Source organism: Cervus canadensis, chromosome 23 (assembly GCF_019320065.1).
Source record: "Cervus canadensis isolate Bull #8, Minnesota chromosome 23, ASM1932006v1, whole genome shotgun sequence".
NCBI classification, from domain to species: domain Eukaryota; kingdom Metazoa; phylum Chordata; class Mammalia; order Artiodactyla; family Cervidae; genus Cervus; species Cervus canadensis.
In genome coordinates, this window is record NC_057408.1 from 10,956,668 (window position 1) to 10,981,227 (window position 24,560).

Below are 24,560 nucleotides of genomic sequence, written 5' to 3' on the forward strand. Positions count from 1 at the left end.
GGGGGAGTAGGAGAAATGGATAAAAGTGGCCAAAATGTATATACTTCCAGCTATAAAATAAATCCTGGACTTCCCTGGCTGTTCAGTGTTTTAAGTTTGGCGATTAAGACTTTGTGCTTCCACTGCAGGGGTTATGGGTTCGATCCCTGGTTGGGGAACTAAGATCCCCCATGCCACCCAGCCAAAAATTAAAAATAAATAAATCCTGGGATGAAATTAAGGGAAAAAAGTTACCATAGCAACCACTAAGGAATGATTATTGTTAATATTTTGTTATTTATTTCTCTAATTATTATAACTATAGTTCTTCCTACTTGCAAATTGTCATTTGCTTAATGGGAAAGTCCCAAGTGGATCTGGTGAATCTGACCTTTGCCGGATGATGGAGACAGTCAAGAAAACTTTCCTCATTTTGTCTTTGGCGCTCACAATTTTGGGTCCCATAAGCCCGGTATTAAAGACAAGCCCTGGAAAACAAACAAAAATCCCAGAAAAATAGATAGCTGCTAAAACCAAAGTGAATAAGAGAATATGCAAATCTGAAACAATGAATCCTGCCGCTTGAAAAGATAGCAATGGCTAATCAACCAAATAGTATGAAAGGCAGACGCGTGGGAAACGGGTTGTTGGTTTACACATTAGTTTGAGGATGCTTTAAAACCTAAGGGGAGGGACTCCCCTGGTGGCCCAGTGGCTTATACATCTGCCTGCCAATGCAGGGACAAGGGACACAGGTCCCTGGCCTGGGAGGACTCTGCAGGCTGAACAGCGGAGCTTGTGTGCCGCAGCGGAAGCTCGCACGCCCTGAAGCTGGGCTCCGCAGCACAGGTCAACACCACGACGAGAAGCCGCGCCCTGCAAGGAAGAGCCGCCCACTGGCTGCACCTAGGGGAAGCCTCCGGGGAAGACCTGCACAGCCAGAAATAGATGAATGAGGAAATAGATGAGGAAATAAATAAATCCCTTTCAAAACAAAACCTGAGGGGAAAAAATTAAGACGCACATTTCAGAAGTACTTGAAATTAGAAGTCTTCTTCTTAAAGTATCTATAGTCGTGAACATCTTAATATAAGCAGATGAAAGTAAAAGTTCTAGTTAGTAGAGATGTGGATGATAAATCGAACTTTGGGGCATTTATTTAGATGTTTGATGTTAGGGAAACCCAGCCACGTTATTAAAGTGAGCTCTGACTCTGTCCTGCCTTCTTCACATTTTATGTCACAGATATTCCAAGAGAGACGTTATTTCATCAATATTATGCTCACTTTCTATGCAAAGCTCACGTCTTCATGATTAATACACACAGAGACAATGTCAAGGTAAACTGATTTGTGTCAGTGTTTGTTCTAAAAATACATTTAGGTCTAGTTCAAATACACAAAGTCTCTTCAAACTTGAGGGTCGTAGAAAAAAGCATAGCTTCATCTACTTAACAAAGTCTTCCTGAATATTGGAGGATATTTTGAAACCTAAATCTGATTATAAATAAAGTTCCATCTATGAGAAAAACTTAGAGATAAACAAAAGTGTATTAACAGCTAAATGTTCTCTCTAGTATTTTTACTGGTGAAAGATAATTGCCTTATTTTCTTCATCCTTCAAAATTCATTGAAAAATTTAAATGTTTAAGGAAATGTTTGGCTTTTTCAGCATTTCGATGGCTAGTTTTGCTTCTGTGTCTTTCAAATAAACTTAGTAACCAAAATGTTTTGCCGAAAGAAAAAAAAGTATGGTATCTTTACTAATATTAGATTAAATTTATCTTCACCATACTGAATTTTCCTATTCAAGAAAAAAGTGGGTCTAAAATGAAGACTTCCTTTATATCTTCTTTTGGAGTATTTGTAAGAGCAATTCTTTTAAAGGTTTTTCATGTTTACAACATTTTTGCAGTTTTCCCATTGACTCTTGGTTTCTCCAGATTTGTAATCATATTGTCTATAAAAAGAGATAGTATTTCCTTCTTGTGCGCCAATTCTTTTGCCTTTAGAGCTTTTTTTTGTATAATTACATATGAACTAATACCTCTAATGATCATAGTGAGCATCGTTTACTCGTTCCAATATTTAGCAGAAAAACCTTTGGTGTTTCTCTAATCATTTCTTTATCTGTGGAGAGGTCATATGAATTTTCTTTCTAACACTAAAAAAGAATAGATTGTAATAATCAATTTTTTAAAAATATTGAACATTTTGCAAACATTCTCATTTAGTCATGGTATAGTATTGTTTTAATGTACTTTGGATTCTGATTACTAATATTCCTTGTATATTTTCCATTGGTATTCATAAAAAAGATTGTTGCAGAGTTTACATTTTAGGCTGTAATCTTTGTGTGGTCCTGAGTATTCCTCCTTGAATCTCCTAAAGTTTTGATGTACAAAAACTATTAATGAGTCATTGGGTGCATATTAATAACTATTCTATCTTCATTGCAGTGTTAGCTTTTATGTTAAAACTTATTTGTCTCTTTTATTTCATTTTGATCTGATGTCTATCCTGTCAGGAAATAAGATTGCAACCCCTGCTTCAATATATTTTTGTCTATGTTTTTTTATCTTTTTCTTTCTGAATCTCTTGACTTTATGTATGTTTCTATACGTAACATAGGGCTGATTTCGGGGGGGGGGGGTTGGTCAATGTCTTTCTACTTCTTTTATCTGAAGCATTTACAAATAAATACTATACAAGTAAGTGAAAGTGAAAGTCGCTCAGTTGTGTCTGACTCTTTGCGACCCCATGGAGTAGAGGGTCCACGGAATTCTCCAGGCCAGAATACTGGAGTGGTTAGCTGTTCCCTTCTCCAGGGGATCTTCCCAACCCAGGGATTGAACCCAGGTCTCCTGCATTGTGGGCAGATTCTTTACCAGCTGAGCCACAAGGGAAGCCCAAGAATACTGGAGTGAGTAGCCTATCTCTTCTCCAGTGGATCTTCTCTACCCAGGAATCCAACTGGGGTCTCCTACATTGTAGGTGGATTCTTTACCAACTGAGATATCAGGGAAGCCCTAAAGACTTTACAAATAAAGTCTTTAATAACTGTTCATGGAAAGAGTGTTCCTTGAATTCTTTCTTGCATATTCACAACAGTTTGTCCATAGCCCTTATGGTTGGAAGTTGTTTTATCTGGGTATAAAATCATTGATTCCTTTTTTCCCTTTAGTCTCTAAATGAAAACAAGTTATTTCATTATCATCTACCATAAACCATCACAATAAAAAAATCTAATAAAAATGTGACTTATTTTTCTTTATAAGTTACTTTTTAACATATTTATTTTGTGCTGGTTGTTGGGATGGTGCTTCCTAGATGTCCAAATGATTTTTTCCCCCTTTTTATTCAAGGTCCCCTAACTGATTTTATTAGCATTCATTTTGGCTGTTCTAAGTGGATGTTCTTAGAAATACATCTCCGGAAGTGTTCCCTTTCAATACACAATTTTGAGACTGCTTTCATTTCAGGAATATTTTATCAAAGTGTAATTTTTAGGATTTCTTCTATCCCATCACATTTTCTGCTATCCTGTCTCTCTTTTTAAATAATAACTTTGTGTGGGAATCAGGTGGTATTTAATTTTAAAATAAATGTTAAAACCTTGTTTTCTGAACATCGTGGTGGTAACGATCTAGGGTGAGGGAGTCGTGGACTGAGAGAGAGGTTTATGGGGTGAATGGAGAGGAGGGGGAATGTAATACTCTTCTTGGCTCAAAGAAGGCGCACTACATTCAAAGCTGGCAAAGAGTTTGAGTTTTGGCTCTGCCTTACAGTCTCTGAACCTTGGTTACCTCACAGTACAATGAAAGCAAAGTTCTACCTATCTCGCAGGATAGTTGTGAGAATCAAACAAGACATTGAATTAGAAAGAGCTTTAGGAGCATTAAACACTGTGGAAGACCACACAGCTCTGCGTACAAATACGAAAGTGAAAAGTGGACCCGCCACAGGAGTTGGCCTGGGGAGCAAAGAGTTTCCGGCAGAGGATCAGAGACAAGCGCACAGACCGACTTCTGCTTCTGCTTTTCTTTTGCTGGAAACCGTATCCTCTTCTCCTCGTGCCCCGGAGAGCTCATGCAGAAAACCACAGGCTCAGAGTCTCCCCTAGCCTCAACAGACTAGGGACATCTGTTCAACAAGGGTGATTGTGAATGCAACCTTGGCATTCCGTTTCCTTACTAATCCTTTGTCTCAGAAAATGTAGCATGAGAAGGTGCCCTGGAAAATCATCAAATATCCTTCTTTTTTCCTTTGGGCAGATTTACAGAAAGATCTTTCTTCAGTGGGTACTGAGCAAAACATGGAGCAAACAAAAATATTCTGTGATCCCATGTAGACTTTATACAAACATGACTCACACTGTGAGTACTGATTCTGAAATACAAATATTCTGCTCTCAACAAATTGTGACTATTTACATAATGGTATATGAAGAAAATATGATTGTATATTTCTAAAAGTCACATGAGAAGGTAATTCATACCCTTCTTTATGAGATTTACTTGCTATTTAGCCTTTCACTTTAGAGTGCTCTGATATTCTTCTGTCATTGGTATATTAATATTCAAGGTCGCTTCTTATCATCTTCCCTTAGAGATACCCTCAGTGAAAAGTAGAGACTAGTTGATGGACGTTATTTTAGCGTCTAAGCCCCAAACATCTGATATTTGGTCGCTGCCAGATGCAACACTGTGAAGTTCTTGATATTCCTATTCTATATCCCACAGCATCCCTAATGCAACATAGGTACTAGGTCTCAATGGCTGCTCTAATTTTTATCATTATCAATAATAATTGCCCTTAGAAAGAGGGTATTACTCGGGATTCAAAAAAGGGAAAGATCCTTTCACTTAGGGCAAGTAGAGAAAGCTTTATAGAAAAAAATGATGATTGAAAGCAGCCTTTAAAGCAAAATCATTTGAATGCAAAGTATATGTTGATTGAGAATACACTATTCACACCAAGATGAATTTGTAAAACATTTTCAATCTATTAAAAATGTATCTGTAAATAGACTAAGAATCACTGAATCAAAAGGATGGATTTTTATGGTATTGTAGTTGATTATATTCCAATAAAACTACTGCTTAACCATAAAAAACATTAAGGTTAATTCTGTATGAAAATAGGATAATCACTTACTAAAATTTTGAGTAATATAAAGAAGCTTAGAACTTACCCTGGATCACTACTTTATTTTATTTATGTTACTTTATTTCATTTCATTTTATTTTATTTTCAGTTGGGTCTTTGTTTTAGAGGGCTCAGTTCGTTATGCTTCACAGTTCATGGCTTACAATCATTGTACAAGGCATTTCTCTTGTTTTATCTAGTACTTCCCTTTATCACATTTTTATAGTCCTGTTCTCCAAACTCCTCTGTGGTGGTCACCAGAAGTGTCCCTGTCTTGGCATGACAAAGAATGTTTCAGTGAACATCCTCAAACATGGGCCCTTATATGAGAATTTCTTTGGGATTAAGAGCTAGGGGTAAAATTAATATTGGTGTTCATAATTTGACTCAGTACTAGCAATTTGCTGTCCTAAATGGCTGGATCAGTCTACATCCCATCAGCACTTCATAAAGGTACCCTGTGTCCCCCAACACTTGGCATCGTCCGTCTCTCTTTGTTGTCCACTTTAAGTTTTTGTGTTAGCTGTGTTTTCCAGACTACCCATGATTCTATTTGGGTTCCTGGCTTATCATGATTACTTCTCAGCAACTCTCCATATAATCTAAATATTTGTTTCTTGTCTGATTTAGAGATCATAAATATATTCTCTCAACCTATCATCAGGCTGTTAACTTTTCATTGAAAAGTTGAACAGTTGAACAGAAATCCTTAATATTGATGTAATCACCTTTACTTACAGGGTTTTGGGGGTTTATGTTTTGCTTAGCTTTGTTTTTTAAAAAAAAACCTTTCCTCATTCATCCATTCATTCCATAAATGTTGTAGAGTGCTCACTATTTGCCAGGCAAATAGTTTAGAAGCTGGCAGTACATCCGTGAATAAACAAAAAGCACTGCCTTTCTGCAACTTGCATTCTAACTGGGGAGGACCTATCATAATCAATAGACACAATAAATAGGTGAGTTACATGGTATGTTAGGAGAAGGTAGACCTGTGGAGGAAAACACGAAGCAGGGTAATGGAGATCAGGACTGTCAGTGCAGAACTGAAGTTTTAAATGGGATAGTCTGGGCAAGCGTTATTGATTTAAATATATAAATTTTCCTCTAGATGTTGTTTTAAACTTAGACTTCCTTACCAGCTGCACTGGTGGGCGAGATTCCTCTTGGGTCCCTTGGAGTAAGGTCCTAAGATCCAAGACACACCAAAGCGCTTTTGTTCATGCTTGGATGTCTAATTTGTTGACTGAAAAGAGGGATTAAAAGAAGGAACATCTTACGCCACCATGTTGCTGACGTCACTGAGCCTAAATTTAGACTTCCTGTGAGGCCTAAATCATAGTCTGGTTTTATAAATGTTCCATGTGTACTCAGAAAAAGAATGTGTTCCTTCAATTTCTGGGGGAAAAAAAAAAAATATATATATATATATATATGCACGTGTCCCTCATATATATTTGGTACATATATATACCAAAACCCATGGATGCTCAAGTCTCTCATATAAAATTATGTACCATTTGCATATAACCTCTGCATATCTTCCCATATACTTTAAATCATCATTAAATGAATATTGTAAATGCAAAGTAGCTGCTATGTAAACAGTTGCCAGAGTGAGGCGAAATCAGGTTTTACTTCTAGAACTTTCTGGAATTTTTTCTTCCAAATATTTTTGATCCGTGGTTGGCTGAATTCATGGATCTGACCCCAGGGGATTTGGAGGGGTGACTGTACATGTAGGTATCTACATCTATATCTAATCAAAGCTTTATTCATTTCATTGTCTATTTCCCTATACCTATTTTCTCTTCTTGATCTTAGTTCCTGAGAGGCATTTGATAGAGCCTCCAACTACAATAGTTGCTTTATCTATTTTCCCTTTCATTTTATAAATTAAAAGCCCAGGTAGGATTCATTGAATTAAAATGTTGATTCCCTTTTATCTTCAAGCACTAGCTCAAACTGCAGGAAAAAAAATTTTATTACATAAGTTTGTAGAAATGGACTGCCTGTTGTGTGAACAATGAAGCATAAACGAAGTTTAAAGCATCATTCTAATATTGAATCTCAGAAGATTTTGAAATTTCGATTTTATTTGTAGTCATTGGACTATATGGTCTTAAATTAACTCATACAGATTAAAGTGGAAATGGAATGCAGCAAATTTTGTGACATACATTGATTGCATAAACAGGATTAAAGAGAAAAGTCTCAAACTCTGCCACTGTTAATTCAAATTATAACAGGAAAAAATTACTAAAAGTTAACTGATATTGTAGTAAAGGCTTCTGAATGAGTATATCACTAAACAAAACATTTATTGAAGTTATTGTTTCCATTTGATGGGTTTTAAAATTATACCACCTGGGTACCAGATTTTTCTCTTCCTTTTTGGAACTCTTCCTGACTGACCAATCCTACTGCTCTTTCCCTTTTCTGAGCTTCTATTGCTCTTACTTAGAATCAACACCACCTAAAATGATGCTTAGCTATTTCCTCCTTGACTCCATTTAAAAGAACTTCTTTAAAGATCAGTAACAATATTGTGTTAAAATGAAATATTGTACTATGTACAATGTAACATGAATGCTGAGCGACTGAACTGAACTGAACTGAACATGAATGAATATAATAAATGTGGTCCTTAACACTTAAATCTTCATTGTTTGTTAGGAAATACTTTTTTTGTAACCTTGAGGTACCTTGGTCCTATTACTGAAATTTACAAATAAGGAAAAAAGGAAAGCCATACTCATTGGTTACTTGCATGTGTTTTTAACAGCCTTCTCTCTCATTACTCTAACAGAATTGGGTTTTATTTTATTTTACTTACTTATTTTGTTCAGTTCAGTTCAGTTGCTCAGTCGTGTCCAACTCTTTGTGACCCCATGAACCGCAGCACGCCAGGCCTCCCTGTCCATCACCAAATCCCAGAGTCCACCCAAACTCATGCCCATTGAGTCGGTGATGCCATCCAACCATCTCATCCTCTGTCGTCCCCTTCTCCTCCTGCCTTCAATCTTTCCCAATAATAGGGTCTTTTCAAATGAGTCAGCTCTTCACATCAGGTGGCCAAAATATTGGAGTTTCAGCTTCAACATCAGTCCTTCTGTAACTTCTGTGACTTCAGTAACTTATTTTGTTGCTCACTCATTCATTCATTCATTTCCATCTGTGCCGGCTCTCTGTTGCTGTGCGCTGGCTTTCTCTAGTTGCAGCGAGTGCGGGCTTCTCTTCGCGGCAGTGCACACGCTTCTCACTGCGGTGGCTTCTCTTGCTGCAGAGCAGGGCTCTAGGGCAAGTGAACTCAGCTGCTGCGGCAGGCGGACCCGAGAGCACCAGCTCAGTAGTTACAGCACACGGGCTTAGTTGCTTCATGGCTTGCAGCATCTTCCCGGACCAGGGTTCAAACCCGTGTCCCCTGCATTGACAGGCAGATTCTTAGCCACTGGACCACCATGGACACACAGAATTGTTTTGAACTTTCCCTCTCTGAAGAACAGTATGCACTAACAGTGAACATTAAGGAGTATGCGGAGAGGAGAGGGTCAGGGAGGGCTGGTGCCAAGACGACTGAGCTCAGAAGCTGGTGATGGCAGAGGAAGACACGTCAGCCAAATAGTATATGGGTATAAAGAACAAGGGGCAGGAGGGAGCCTGGTGCTGAGTGTGACCCGAGAATCAAAGCAGGTGCCTAACAGGCAGCTTTAGAATAAAGCTTTATTCAGCTTTGTCCTAGCTGCTCAGGCAACAGTAGAAAACCCTACCTGGATCTAAGCATTCCCAGGTGGCATGAACAGCAAAGAACTCAAGAACTGACCAAGCGCATGGTCTTTCTGGAGAGAAGGGAACAAGCTTAGGCTGCCTATACTATATGCTATGTACCCAGTAGACTCATAGGAACTTGAAAACCCATAAGCTGATCTGCAAGTCTGTGATGAAGCCTAGCCTTCTGCTGGTTTAAAGGCACCCCAGGAAATTTTGATATAACCTGGTTGCAGCTTGAAAGTTTCAGAACCACAAGAGCAGAAGCTTTGGAATTAGACATAGTGAATTGAGTTGGGATCTGCCACTTATTAGGCGTGTGGCCTTTGGCAAGTTACTTAATTTTTATAAGCTCCTGTCTCCTCATCTATCCAGTGGGACTAATTATACCCACTTTGAACACTTGTCATGAGGGTTAAATGAGATAATACATGCAAAACATTAGCCGAGGGCCTGACACATAGTGAGCAAACAGTAAATAATCACTATTGACAATATTTCCCATGGGATGGATCTGCCTGATGCCACAATAAAGAAACCGTGCGATAAGGTACCTCCAAGACACCCTTCTCCATTCCCGTGGCCTTCTGTCAAGGAGCTAGGCCAGCTACTATGGATATGGCTAGGAAGGGACCTGACTCATGGTGTAGCCTGGCCAGCACAGTTAGATCTGATGGAGAAGGAGATAAAAACAATAATGAAAGAAGTAGCTCTTGGACCAGAGCAGGGCACTAGAGCTCTCTGCAATGATGGAATTGGTCTACATGCCTGTGTCTATTACGTAGCCACTAACCACATGTGGCTACTGAACACTTGGCATAATGGCTAGTGCAATCACAGAATTAAATAACACTATTGTTTCTCATTAATTTAGATTCAAAATTAAATAAACACATGGGTCCAAGGGCTACCATATTGGACATCATTTCTTTTTTTTTTTTTTTTCATTTAATTTTATTAGTTGGAGGCTAATTACTTTACAATATTGTAGTGGTTTTTGCCATACATTGACATGAATCAGCCATGGATTTACATGTGTTCCCCATCCCGGTCCCCCCTCCCATCTCCCTCTCCATCCCATCCCTCTGGGTCTTCCCAGCACACCAGCCCCGAGCACTTGTCTCATGCATCCCACCTGGGCTGGTGATCTGTTTCACCCTTGATAGTATACTTGTTTCAATGCTATTCTCTCAGAACATCCCACCCTCGCCTTCTCCCATAGAGTCTAAAAGTCTGTTCTGTACATCTGTGTCTCTTTTTCTGTTTTGCATATAGGGTTATCATTACCATCTTTTTAAATTCCATATATATGCATTAGTATACTGTATTGGTCTTTATCTTTCTGGCTTACTTCACTCTGTATAATGGGCTCCAGTTTCATCCATCTCATTAGAACTGATTCAAATGAATTCTCTTTTAATGGCTGAGTAATATTCCATGGTGTATATGTACCACAGCTTCCTTATCCATTCGTCTGCTGATGGGCATCTAGGTTGCTTCCATGTCCTGGCTATTATAAACAGTGCTGCGATGAACATTGGGGTGCACGTGTCTCTTTCAGATCTGGTTTCCTCAGTGTGTATGCCCAGGAATGGGATTGCTGGGTCATACGGCAGTTCTATTTCCAGTTTTTTAAGGAATCTCCACACTGTTCTCCACAGTGGCTGTACTAGTTTGCATTCCCACCAACAGTGTAAGAGGGTTCCCTTTCTCTCTCTGGAGCCTTATAAAATTCTCCTGGGTAAAGTTGGCTTCTCCCACATGTGTCTCGTCTCCACCACTACTGTTCAGAAACCGCCGCTGTCCTACTGCACAGCATCGGAGTCAACGATTTCCTCACTGACCATCACGTGAGCTCCTTGAGAGGAGGACCTATGTCTCATTTGTCCTTGTGTCTCCAGAGACACAAATAATATAGATGATTAATCAATGTTTGTGAAAGGGAAAGGAAAAGATACAGGAAAGAAGGAGGTGTTAGGAAAGAGGAAGGAAGGGGGAAAGGAAGGTGTCTGAGGGATTAAGTAAGATTACTCTGGTATTAAAGACAGAACCCCCAGGTTCCAGCTGTGTTCACTCTTCTACACCACAATGGAACTTCCTGTCAAAGATTCTAAAAGGAAACACTCTTCAGACATGACCACAGGGTTCCTGTTTCAAGTCATGAAACGTCATCTGACCACAACATTTTCTTTCCCTTCAGTAGCTCAGAAATTCATTCCTAAGAGCAGAGGAAATGTGTTTGGATGACCAGGAAGCCGTGTCTTATGGGGAACATGTACCTAAAGAGCAAAGAGATGGGCCAGTGAACAGCTGAAATGATGAATCACTGAGATCAAAGCTAGATACACAAGTAAAAGCAAAAGGGTTCAAATTCTAGAGAACTCCATGTGACTATTGTTCACAATGGGTTGTCTTCCACTCGGAACATAGAGGGCCTCTGAGTGAGTGAGAAATGTGGCAAAAGTTGATATTTCCAACATAAAAAGTCAGTTTGGGGTGCTGTTCAAGATAAATGAGATTTTAAAAAAATTGGAATTGTTCCTCCTGCGGGCTGTAGAAACACCATTAGACCTCACACGTCAGATTTTTAAAATAAAAGTCTATGGAACTATTACCTGCAACATCTTCCATCTTGGTCTTATAAAGACACCTGTCAGTTCACGCTCAGTCTTGTCCAACTCTCTGCGACTCTATGGAATGTAGCCTTCCAGGCTCCTCTGTCCATGGCATTCTCCAGGCAAGAATCCTGGAGTGGGTTGCCATTTCCTTTTCCAGGGGATCTTCCTGACCTGGGGATCAAACCCTCATCTCTCACATCTCCTGCACTGGCAGGCCATTCTTTTACCACGGAGCTGCCTGGAAAGTATAAAGCCAGCTACATCGTTTCAAATACACCGGGGATGGCTGCAGTGGGCATTGATTCAGCTCTTCTGAGTAGGATCTGTGGTTTTCAGCCACATGAGCAGTTCAGGTGGATCATTCAGGGGCATGGTCAGTCCAACACAGAGAGCTCAGCATCTGAGTTACGACGGATCACCTGGCAGGTCCCTGCAGGCACTGCCCAGAATACAACCTTCTCCTGGACAAGTCAGTGCCTCCCATGGCCGAGGCATCTGCCTTGAAAACCTGGACTAGAGAAGAGGAACATGGACACAGGTCACTTGTCGAGGTGACACCTTTTATCTTCAGCCTGTCACATTATTTGTCATTTCCATATGGGCCACTGACAGCTGTCAGTCAGGCAAGACTTACCCTGCCACCGGCAAATCTCAAGGCATACAGAAAAAGAGACGAACGCAAGCCTGTCTTAATTAGGTGATAATTAAACATTCCAGCCAGAAACTTCCAATCAATCTGACAGAACGCACCCGTTCAAAACAAGGTTTTGCAGCAGTATTCCAACCGACTGATAAGGTTTTGCCTGTCTGGGAATGAAAAAAAAAAAAAAAGAAGAAGAATTACAAAAAAGAATAACTTTCCAGTCCTCGTCAAGTCTCTGGCAGATTTGAGGGCAGGATGAAGCGGGAAGATTCCCAAAGGGAATCAGGAAACTGGGGTCTCCCTGGGGAGTTGTATTCCTATTTCCCTGAGAGGGAAACTGGGTTACAATGAGCACTGGGGGCAGACTTAAAGGTGGAAAAGTAGCCAGGAATTCTCCTCCTAGCGAGAGAGTGGTGTGCCGGGCTCAGAGAGGATAAACGACAACAGAACCGTTGCTTCCACTTTGCCCCCATGAAGATGAGGAAAGGCACGCAGGCTAATCACCCCGGTACCTGTGAGCCTCCTCTCCTTCACAGCCGCTCACCGGAGAAGTTACATTCTCATCTCTGCAGGGCACTGCCTGTGTCTAGACCTCGGGCAGCTCGGCTCGGCTGCCTAGAGATGTCTAGAAAAAGAGCTGCTTCTCAGAACACAGGTCAAGGTACAGGCGGCGCTTCTATGAAGGAGCTTGTGCGCGCATGCTCAGTCACTCAGTTGTGTCTGACTCTCTGCAACTCCGTGGACTGTGGCTCACTTGGCCCCTCTGCCCATGGGACTTTTCAGGCACGAATACTGGAGTGGGTTGGCATTCCTGACCGAGGGATCAAACCCACGTCTCCTGTGTCTCCTGCATTGGCAGGCGGATTCTTTACCACTGACTCACCTGGAAAGCCCTAAGGAGCTTTTAAATATTATTCAACTCAGAATTTCCTATCTAGCAAGTTCATGACATGCAGAGTTAAATATAGAAAGAGCATTTAGATGAAGCCTATGTTATTAAGAGATGAGTTCCCTTCTTAACTGATATCATTAAATACTGAGTTGACCCAGGGTGCTAAATGCCACCAAACATCTAAAAGGCTTTTGCTGTTTCCCTGCTGCAACAGATCAAGTTAAGCTGCGGCTCCCCTGGCTTCATTTGACCTAACGTTATTCTGAGGTTGCGTGGCTTTTCCAGGTTATGTGCAATCTAAGGCTCGATCAGACGATCGCTTTAAGTTCATGAGGCAGCCTGAATGGCGCTGACGGGTGACAGTGTGACAGTTCTGGAAGAAATTCCCAAGTTCTATTTCTATTTTGTAGCTGTCAATAATCTACACACACACACACACACAGTGGAGTGGGGCATCACCAGAAGCGTTGGTATTATTCCTTAGAAATCTTACCATGAGGAAAACTTAGACATTTTCTTTTTCCCACTAAACTCTAAAATTAACAAGAGGCAAAATTGTAAAGAGGAAAACTAAAGTCTCTTGGACTGGGGGTCGAGGACATCCAGAGAGGAGACCCACTGAACTAGAAGTTGCCCATGTGATTCAAATGGGACAGTGTCTATAGAAAGATTTAATGATTTCCACCAATATTATAGGCTTTCCAGGTGGTGCTAGTGGTAAAGAACCTGCCTTCCAATGCAGGAGATACAAAAGACGTGGATTCGATCTCTGGGTCATGAAGATCCCCTAGAGAAGGACACGGCAACCCACTCCAGGACTCTTGCCTGGAAAATCCCATGGACAAGAGAAGCCTGGTGGGCTACAGTCCATGGAGTCACAAAGAGTAGGATATGACTGAAGTAACTTAGCACGCACGCATCAATATCATAAAGGGTGGCTTAATTCCACACCTCCCTCTAAATATTGTTTTTCACTTTATTCTCCTTTGTTTCCTCTGAGGTAAGAGGCTAACGTCCAATTCTTTCTTTTTTTTTTTTTTCATTCCCAGGCAAAAGCAACCACCACATTTTCAGTGAACTTCAAAAGCTTTCGTGTCTCTGTGATGAGTTGGTGTGTTTTCCTCTGTTCATGCGATTGGAATCACGCTGTGAAAGCTGAGAAAACTTGTTCTGAATTTTTTAAGAGGTTCAGCATGTCCCACCAGAAAACTCACCCATGCAGAACAACAATGTGTGCCTTACAGCTTCTGTCTTCTAAGAAAAGCGTTTATTGCTGGCTGAAGGAAAGGCTCTGATTGCCAGGGTGTGTTCATTCTCCAAGGACACTGAGAGGTTTCCAGTTCTGAGTCTTGGGAGTTGTGTTCCAAATAAAATGTTTCTACCCGGAGGGCCCTGTCCTTGTGGGGGCTGCCCTGGTGTCCCTTCCTCCCACTCTAATTGATTTGTGGTTCTGAAGTTCTTAGAGTTCCTGCATTTCCAAGACCTCACAAAAAGACGAAAACACACGGTTGATCTCACTGGGTGAACAGGTTTGGAGGGCAAAGTACATACAGCTTAAGTATTTGCCAAAAAGTCTCCCCATGACCTCCACTCACTGTCCCAGATAACTACTCATCTATAGGGGAAATGGCATACCTCACTGTAGCCTTGATACGTAAAGACGCATTTTCGCGGTTTTGTATTTGCACTGGTCCTGTGTCTGCTGGCTCTTAGGTCCATCTTGCATCCTTACCCTGTTTGGCTCTCTGGAGAGCTGATCTCTGTAAGTTGCCTTTGCCAGGCTCCCTTGCTCATTCATTGATTTCACTTAAGGTTATGTCAACGGCAGCCGCATTCCTAGGAGACATTCTCTGTGGCTCCAGGTCCCACGTGTTGGCCACCTGGACCCCCATCTCTTCCCTTTACTCTCTCACCATAAGAGTAGCAGAGACTCTTTTCAGCTCTTCCAGCTACTCTATAATGAATCCCCCCTTTTAACCTCCCTCCTTTTCTATACCTGTCTTGGCCTCTTTGGATTTTCACTGGATCCTCACTGATAGACTTTTATTCATTCCAAAATTTAAAAGTACTTGAATACCAATAATTTAGAAAACAAGTAGTAATGATAATCTAATAATAAAATAAAACAATGCCCCACATGTAGCAAAATCTGTATTTACCTTGGCAGTAGGTATAAGCAAGTTATGCTGTGAAGGAACATAGCAATGAGAATGAACTTGCTACCTTTATTTAGAAGTAAGGAGCTGGAGTCCAGGAATGCCCAGACATGTATGGCCTTAGGAATGACACCATCTTGAGAACTAAGATCTCCTCTAATTCTTACCAGTGGAACTTTGTTTATCAAAAGTGTGAGCGTGGAGCACAATGGAAAATTCAGATAAGTTTCTTGAAAACATGAGCCTTAAAGCCTTTGCTGTTGTCCTTGCTGCAACAGTAACTGAAGGTGACTGAGAAACTGCAGTGTGGCAGGCTGAGTTATCCAAATTCAGCTGTATAGGGCGATGAGTATGTATCCAGAGAGATTTTCCTAGGAATAGAAACATTTCTTTTCCTTTCTCTGCTAAAATTAATTTCATATCTGAAACAGAAGAAGAAATAAGACTCATTGCTTTAACTTTTTTTTAAGACTTTACTTAAAAAAATTTTTTTTAGGCCACTTCATGTGCATGTGGGAATCTTAGTTCTCCGACCAGGGGTGGAACCCATAGCTCCTGCATTGGAAGTACAGAGTCTTATTTGTTTAGTGGGGTGTTAAGTTCACAGCAAAATTGAGAAGAAGGTACAGAGAGCTCCCATATATACCCAGATCCCAGTGTACACAGCCTGCCTTTTATCAGTATTCACTCTAGGGTACATTTTCTTTTTACAGTTGATGAACCTATGTTGTCAAATCGTAATCACCTGAAGTCCATAGTTTATGTTTGAGTTCATTTTTGGTGTTGTATTTTCTGAGTTTACTCAAATGTATAATGACATATATCCATCATTATAGTATCCTAAGAGTATTTTCACTGTCCTAAAAATCCCCTGAGCCTGCTCATTTGTCCCTACTCCAGTCTTTGACAATCACTGATCATTTTACTGGCTCCAGAGTTTCGCCTTTTCCAGAATGTCATATAGTAGGAATCACATGGTATACAGCTTTCTCAGATTAGCTTCTTTCACTTAGTAAAATGCATTTAAGTTTCCTCCATATCTTCTCATGGCTGGATAGCTCATTTCTTTTTAGCACTGAATAATATTCCATTGTCTGAATGTATTATAGCTTATTTATCCACTTACCTACTGAAGTACATCTTGGTTGCTTCCAAGTTTAGGCGATTATGAATGAAACTGCAATAAACATCCATGTGCAAATTTTTGTGTGGACATAAGTTTTCAGTTCCTTTGGGTAAATACCAAGGAGGGAGATTGCTGGATTGTATGGTAAGAGTATGTTTAATTTTGTAAGAAATTGCCAAACTGTGTTCCAAAGTGGCTGTACAAATTTGCATTCCCATCAGCAATGAATGAGAGTTCCCGTGGCTCTGCATCCTTGCTTAGCATTTGGTATTGTCAGTGTTCCAGATTTGGTCCATTCTAATACGGGTGTAGTCGCATTTCACTATTGTTTCAGTTTGCATTTCCCTGATGACATCTAATATGGAGCATCTTTTCATATGCTCACTTGCCATCTGTATTTATTGCCTTAATTTTGAATAATTTTAACTGTGGTAAGATACACATAAAATTGACCTTTAGCCATGTTAAGTGTATAATCCACTAGTGTTAAGTTCATTCACACCATTGTATAACACATCTCGAAAACTCTTTTCATCTTGCAAAACTGATACCCTATACCCATTGAAGAGCTACTCCACCCTTCCTTCTGTGCCTGATGATGGCAGTTACCATTCTTCTTTCTGTCTCTGAATTTGACCAAATACCTCATGTAAGTGGAATCATACAACATTTGTTTTTTTGTAGTTGACTTGTTCACTTGGCATAATATTCTCAAGTTTCATCTGTGTTGTAACAGTCTCAGAATCTCCTTCCTATTGAAGCCAGAATAGTATTCCATTGTACGTATACATCTCATTGTGTTTATGCATTTATCAATCAATGGACATTTGTGCTGCCTCCAACTGTTGGCTATTATAGATAATAATGCTATGAACATAGATATACAAATATCTCTTTGAGACTCTCCCCCCTTTTTTTTTTTTTTGGAGACTCTCCCTTTAATTCTTTGGGGTATATACCCAGAAGTGGAATTGTTGGATCATATGGTAGTGACATTTTTAAGTGTTTCGAGGAATCTCCATTGGGTTTCCCAGAGCAGCTGCACCATTTTTCATTCCCACAAAGAGTGAAGAAAAGATACAATTTCTCCATATTCTTGACAACACTATTTCCTGGTTTTTGCTCTTTGGGATATGGTGGCCATCCTAATGGGTGTGAGGGGCTATCTCACTGTACTTTTGATTTGCATTTCCATAATGCTTTGTGATGCTAGGCATATTTTTATGTACTTATTGACCACTTGTACATCTTCATGGAGAAATTTCTAGTCAAACCCTTTGCCCATTTTTAATGGGCATGTGTTGTTGCTATGTGTGTGTATATGTGCTATTTTGTTGAATCATAGAAATTCTTTATATACTCTGAATGTTAATGCCTAATCAGATATATGATTTTCAAGTATATCCTCCTAATCTGTAGGTTGTCCTTTCACTCCGTTGATAAATTTCCTTTGATATATAGAAGTTTAAAATTTTTACATAGTCCAATTTATTATTTTCCTGTGCTCTTGGTATCATATCTAAGAAATCATTGCCAAATTCAATGTCATAACACTTTCTCCATATTTTTTCTTCTAAGAGTTTCATAGTTTTAGCTCTTAACATTCAAGTCTTTGATCCATTTTACATCCATTTTTTGCATATGATGCAAGGTAGGAGTCTGACTTCATTCTATTGCATGTGGATACATACTTTTTCCAACATCATTTGTTGAAAAGACAAGTCTTTCCTCGCTGAATCATCTTGGCACCCTTGTCAAAAATCATTTGAACACATATGTGATTGTTTACTTGTGGGCTCTTGGTTTATTCCATTGACCTCCATATCTGTCTTTATGCCACTACCATACTATTCTGATTACTCTAGATTTGAAATAAGTTTTAAAATCAGAAAATGTGAGAAATCCAACTTTATTCTTTTTTTTAGATCGTTTTGGCTAGTCAGGTCCCTTCAGATTCCACATGAATTTTAGGACAGATTCTTCTACGTCTGCAAAACAATGTCATTGGAATTTGCTTTAACTTTAGATGTTTTTAAACACTGTGTAAAATCCAGCTTTAATCCACCACTTTCAGAAGACTTTCCTGGCTTTCCAACCTCCTGAAGATATTTTGTTAGGATATTTCACTTTAGCTGTCACGCAAGGAAATCAGTGACTTACTTAAAGGTTTATCTCTGGTTGTTATCATAGGATGAGGTGGACTGAGTGACTTTACGGGGCAGCAATCCCCCAGGTGGGGACTCGGGGATCTAGGCTGCCTGCATATTATAGTCTTGCCATTCAGGATACATGCGCTTTAAGTCTGCCCCAGCAGAGGAAGAGCGAGATACAAGAGGCACACTGTCCTCCCTGCTGAAAATCCACACAAACATCCATTCACATTCTATGGAAGGGGGTGAGCCCTACAGGCTTGGTCCCATTAACGACACAGGAGACTGACAAATGTGCAAGAGTGTTTCATTTGTTAAAGACTGCCTCTGACACCAGCACAGACTGTGGTACTTTTAATTGGATACTTTATATGCTTTTGAAAGACATCTCTTATATTATTGTCTTGCCTGCTTTCTTAATTTTGTGTCAGTCATGGCTCCCAGTTCTACTGTATTTTGAGAAAAGAAACAATATGTCACACATCTCTGGGTCTCCCTTCATCTCCAGGAAATGTCTTTCCTATAAATGGTTCATCAACATTCAGTCAATAAATACTCACTGAGTTTCCATTATGGGCACCATTTTGAACATCAGAATATACTACAGAATTTCAGAATATCTTGAACATCAGAATATACTACAGAAATATACAAAATTTCTCCATACTCAATTCACAATCAATTAAAAATTCACACAAATAAACGTAAAGTTGCAACCATGCTGACTATTGGGGAGGAAAAATACCTTGTGTTAAAAAATACTCATAAGTAAATTAAAAAACAATGATGTTGAGTAAGCTGAAAAAAAATCATGTGGATTGTGGGAACTCTGGCCCCATGGAGATTCCAAGAGGAAGAAGGCGAAGGCAAAACAGTGATGCCGAGCAATCAGCAGGTTCTCAGGAACTCCCTGGAGGAAAGAAGTTTTCAGGTAACACTCCCTGGTCTCCTGTACTGCGCCTGGTGTGATAGGCAGCATGTCAGGAGTAATAAAGAAAAATGGCAGTGTAACTACAAACAGAAGAAACACACCTTTGGTACATTTCCATCCTGTCAGCTCTTCTCTGTCATACTCTAATGGGATCATATGAATAATTTTGTTTTCTCTAATAGGAACCCACCCCCTCCAAAAAAAAAAAAAACAAAACACAATCCCAGCAGGTTGTTTTTATATTACTCTATGAAAAGAAGAACACTAACATGATGAAAAGAAAAGATAAGCAACAGAAACACAAGTAACATAGAATATTTGTGGACACGATTATTTTAGATTTTCATATGGCATCTGTGATAACAATGTTGCCTCTGTCCGCTCCTTTGTACTTGATGAACTATGAGTGGTTATCCGAGAATAGCAGGCATCTACGTCTTCCTCTGTTTTTATACTGGGACGGGAATGTGTCTCCTTGACTTACATATGTGGTTTTATTTATTTAGTTTGCTCAGTCGTGTGCTTATGAGCTTTCTGTCTGCTCCCATGGCATAATCCAAATGACTTAGACTATTTGTCATTGTCGGCTTTTGAGATGAGAGCACAAAGACACTCTGCAGCCGTAAAAGCATATCCGTTAAACCCTAGGGATTGTCATTTAAAACGATTTCAGCAAAGGCTCCTCCTCTTCTTCCAGAATTGTCAGGGGAATTTTATTTGGCTTTTGCCTGAGTTATTAGACATGTTACTCATAGGCTGGGTTGAAATCCAAAACTGCATACTACAAATCCATACTACAGTGAATGCATATAATAAGCATTTAATAAACACTAGTTGAAATTAAGTCAGTTGAATTGAACTGAACTGAACTGAAAAATTAAAGACTTGTGTGCTTCAACAAATTAGAACATTCTGTTAAAAATGGACAATCCAATCACTTGCCCTACAGCGACATGGTCTGCCCCTGTACAGAGTGTAGGTGTATAAGCAACCACGTGCTTAGCTAGTCATGTATTCAAGCACTGAAGGCAGGTTATTTCTGTTGCATAATGTCATTGTGAGTTTCCTGTCTTTGTAACTCAAAAAATATGGGCCTTCACAAGCCAAGGAGGAAGGAATGAATTATTCAACAATGGTGTTGGGAAAATTGGCTCATTATCTGGAAGAAAATAAATCCTCAAGTTAGATTTTCACCTCAGACCACACAACAAAATAAATTTCAGCTGATACTAAGTAATGAAATGTAAAAAGTAAAAATCATCAAAAATTGGAGGTGCATCTGTGGATTCAGATTGATAGAAGGGAGGGGATGGTGGGAAAGAAAAGCACCTCTGTTTTTATTTTGTATTTCTCCATAGTCTTTTTTCAAAAGAGTAAGCAACAGTTAGGTGAATGTTTTATTGATCTTGGAGTAATGACTTTCAGAACTTAAAAGCAATGGAAGAAACAACAAAAGAAAAATCAATAAATTTGGCACAACTTCTGTGTGTTAATAAAAGCATCAAAATATAAAAGATGCACGACAAATTGGGGAAACATTTGAAACAAATACTAACAAACTGTTAATATCATCAATGTATAAAGAACAATTGGTGGAGGAAATGGCAACCCACTCCAGTATTCTTGCCTGGGAAATCCCAAGGACATAGGAGTCTGGTGGGCTACAGTCTGTGGGGTCACTAAAAGGTGAGCACAGCTTAGCGACTAAACAGCAATAACAGCAACATAAAGAACAAATACAGCATAATAAAAAAAAAGCATGCACTCTAAATCAGAAAAGGATATAAAATTGTTGTTGCATAGAATATATTTTTTAAAAAACCCAATAAAGTAACAAATGTACAACAATTGTTGCACTAGGATATTTGTCATAGCTTTTGTAAAATAATATTAAAAACTAAGGACTGGCCTCAATGTGCAATAAAATAACATTCAGTGGAATATTGTTCAAAGAATATGTATAATGGTATGGGGATATTTTAATTGTGTAAGTGCAAAAATAGACTTCAAAACCAAATACAAGATGTTTGATTTTGTGACACAAATGTGTGTGTGTTTATGTGCATGTGTATACAAGAGAATGTTTAGAGGGAAATAAAAAATATTAGCAGTTCATATTTCTTATTTTAAGATTACTGTCATATTATAATTCCTGTTTTTTTATAAAATGCATGTGTTATTTTATAATCAGAAAAAAACAAAAGAAGCATTTATCTTCAGCTCAGTCTTTTTCCAAAAAATTCCACATATTAAGTTTGAAACTTTTAACCGAATATTAATATGGAAACTTTGAATGAATGACACTGAACGTTATTTCTGTGCATTCTAACTTTCATGGATTTCTGATTTAACATAGAGCGGAAAGTCAGTGAATTAATTTGATTGTAACCAGACCCATTTAGCACCTATGCCCACACTCTCTTTTCTCACTGTTGTCTCCTCTCCTACTGGTCGGGTTTTTTTTTTTTTACAAAAGTACTAGCTAATATTGGACACCTTGAGAGTGTAAACTGCACTTTTTGAAATAGATCGTGTCCTTTTTCACATCCCTTGGAAATTGTTTTATAAAATAAGTGGAACAAATAGCTACAAGGTAAGCCCTTGGGGATAAATTTTGTTAAATTTTTCCTCACTGGGAAAGTGAAGCTAGGCCTACATTAAACTTTTTTTTTTTTCCATCAGTTGGACAAGTCCCTCACTATTAGCTGAATTCTTTAAGCTCCAGGTGTTAAGCATTCAGATCATTCCTAAATAAACACAAATCACCCTCATGCTTTAGGCACTTAATATCTTAATATCTTCTCTCAGTAGTTTCACTTCTTGTCTTCCTGTTTCCCTTGTACCATCATTGGCTTCCAGTGTGTTTCGTTTTTTGGTTTTTGATGGGGATTTGGGGGGATAGTTTGTTTGTTAAGTAGAGCAGAAATATGGCTGTGAAGTGTAGATAAAGAAGCTGACTTGAAAACAAAACTGGCAGAGGACACTTTACAGTCCTATGTGCCATGTAGGTTAAAAAAAAAAAAAAAGTCAGTCCTCCATCTACTGTTACACCCTGAATAAATGTTTTTCCCTTGGTAATGCCTAAAATTTGATTATCACTGAATGATCATTTGTAATAATCATTGCCCTTTCTATATAGCTGCCTTAAAAATGTAAACACTCCTAAAAATGGACTAAAAATGGAACTAAATATGCCTGAAATTAGGCTAAATACTCCTGAAATTGTACTAAAATTTGGACTAAGTATGCCTGAAAATGGACTAAGTACTCCTGAAAATGAAATAAAATTTGGCCCTAATACCCCTGAAAATGGACTAAATACTCCTGAAAATGAACTATAATTTTTAAAATTCCCTTCCTACTTACACAAGAGATGAGCTTTCTTCAAGATTTCATTTGTTATTAGCAAACCCCTGCGGGCCCAGAAGCAAAGCATCCACAAAAGGAGGATGGGAGAAACAAACCAACATTGGAAAGTTTATCATATGGACAGGGTAAGCCCCGGGCTTCCCAGGTGGCGCTGGTGGTAAAGAAGCCACCTTCCAGGGCAGGAGATGCAAGAGATACAGGTTCAATCCCTGGGTGGGGAAGATCCCTTGGAGGAGGAAATGGCAAACCACTCCAGTATTCTTACCTGGAAAATTCCATGGACAGAGGAGGAGACTGGCACGCTGCAGTCCATAGGGTCGCAAAGAATTGGACACAACTGAGCGACTGAGCCCTAGCACCTGGGCAAGCCTAGCACCTAGCACCCTAGCACCCTAGCACCTGGGCAAGCTTAGCACCTAGCACCCTAGCACCTGGGCAAGCCCACACCTGTCCTTACAATATGCTCAGTACACTCACTCTCACCTCAGTGAGTGTTGTCAGAAGATGAAAAGGAAAGAGTCAATTTATAAGGCAGGTGCAAGAAGCCAGGAGGCACCCTTGCTGCCCACTATGCCCTCTGTGCCATGAAGGGCCAGGGACACACAGGCAGAGTCGGTCATCTATGGAGAAGCCAGGTATGAGCCTCTGAATCAACTTCTTGATCAAAACAGGAAGGGAAGGACAATGAGACCACTAATGGAAAACTCACATGTAGTCACCGCTGGCCCTGCCTCAGCTAAAACAATAAAATGTGACTTGCAGAACATGACCCAACACAAAGGAAGCAAGACCAGCACTGAGGGTATTTTTGGTCCACAGCGGCAGTTTTCCCCATCGAGGCCTTGATGAATGCCCTGGGCAAATGGAGAGAAATGAAAGAGTCTTCCATGTTGGGAGGGTTGACCACACGCTCATGTAATGATGTCCATCCATCTTCGACATCCCTGCCCAAGCCACGCACTTGTGGCAGAACCATACACCTCGTCCTCGGATAGGTGACAAACACCAGGACAGTCTTTCCCGCTCCCCTTCCAGCTGCATCACAAGGGATGCTAATAAAGATGCATGGCTTTTATGTTGTCCATCTGTATCCCAGCAGCAAGCAGGGAATTATGTGTTCCTCTTTGGGCGGCTCCCAGCCTAGAAAAATTTGTGTCCTAGGAAAGACAAGCCAACTTTCAGCTGACCTCTAATTTCTTTCACTAGGCTAGACTTCAGCACTTCTAACAGTGCTTCCAGATCTTTTACTTCCATGAAACATGTTTGTTTATTTTAAAAGTACTAAAGAACTATAGTTGTCTTGCTAGAATCAAGCCTTGTTCACAAAAAAGCATTTGGAGTCCAGGGTGTATGATTTTACCCTGGGTTGTTTATTTCTGATTAATCCGAGAGACTCCAGAGGGTGGGTCAAAGATTTAAAGGCAGTGTTTGAAAAGGACTTGGAGAAGTTTTGCTTTGGAAGGCTAGGCAAAAATTCGAGATTATTATCTACTTTATTACTTTGAGCACTTATGAGGATTTATTGGTGGTTGAGTGTAATCATTCTCTAAGGCTTTTATGCCCTAACAATTTGGCATTCATGTTTTTGGGGGACTTTTAAGCTAAACAACAGTACTAACACCTAATTTTGCCAAAGCAAATAGCACAGATATATTGGCCTTCTGTTCCTTCTGCTCAGAGGCGGTTGAATCAGATCAACTGAATTTCTACCAAGAACTTTGAACAGGAGAATGTAGAAGATACAGTTAACTCTCCAAAATTTCTTGCTGTCCTCAGCCATG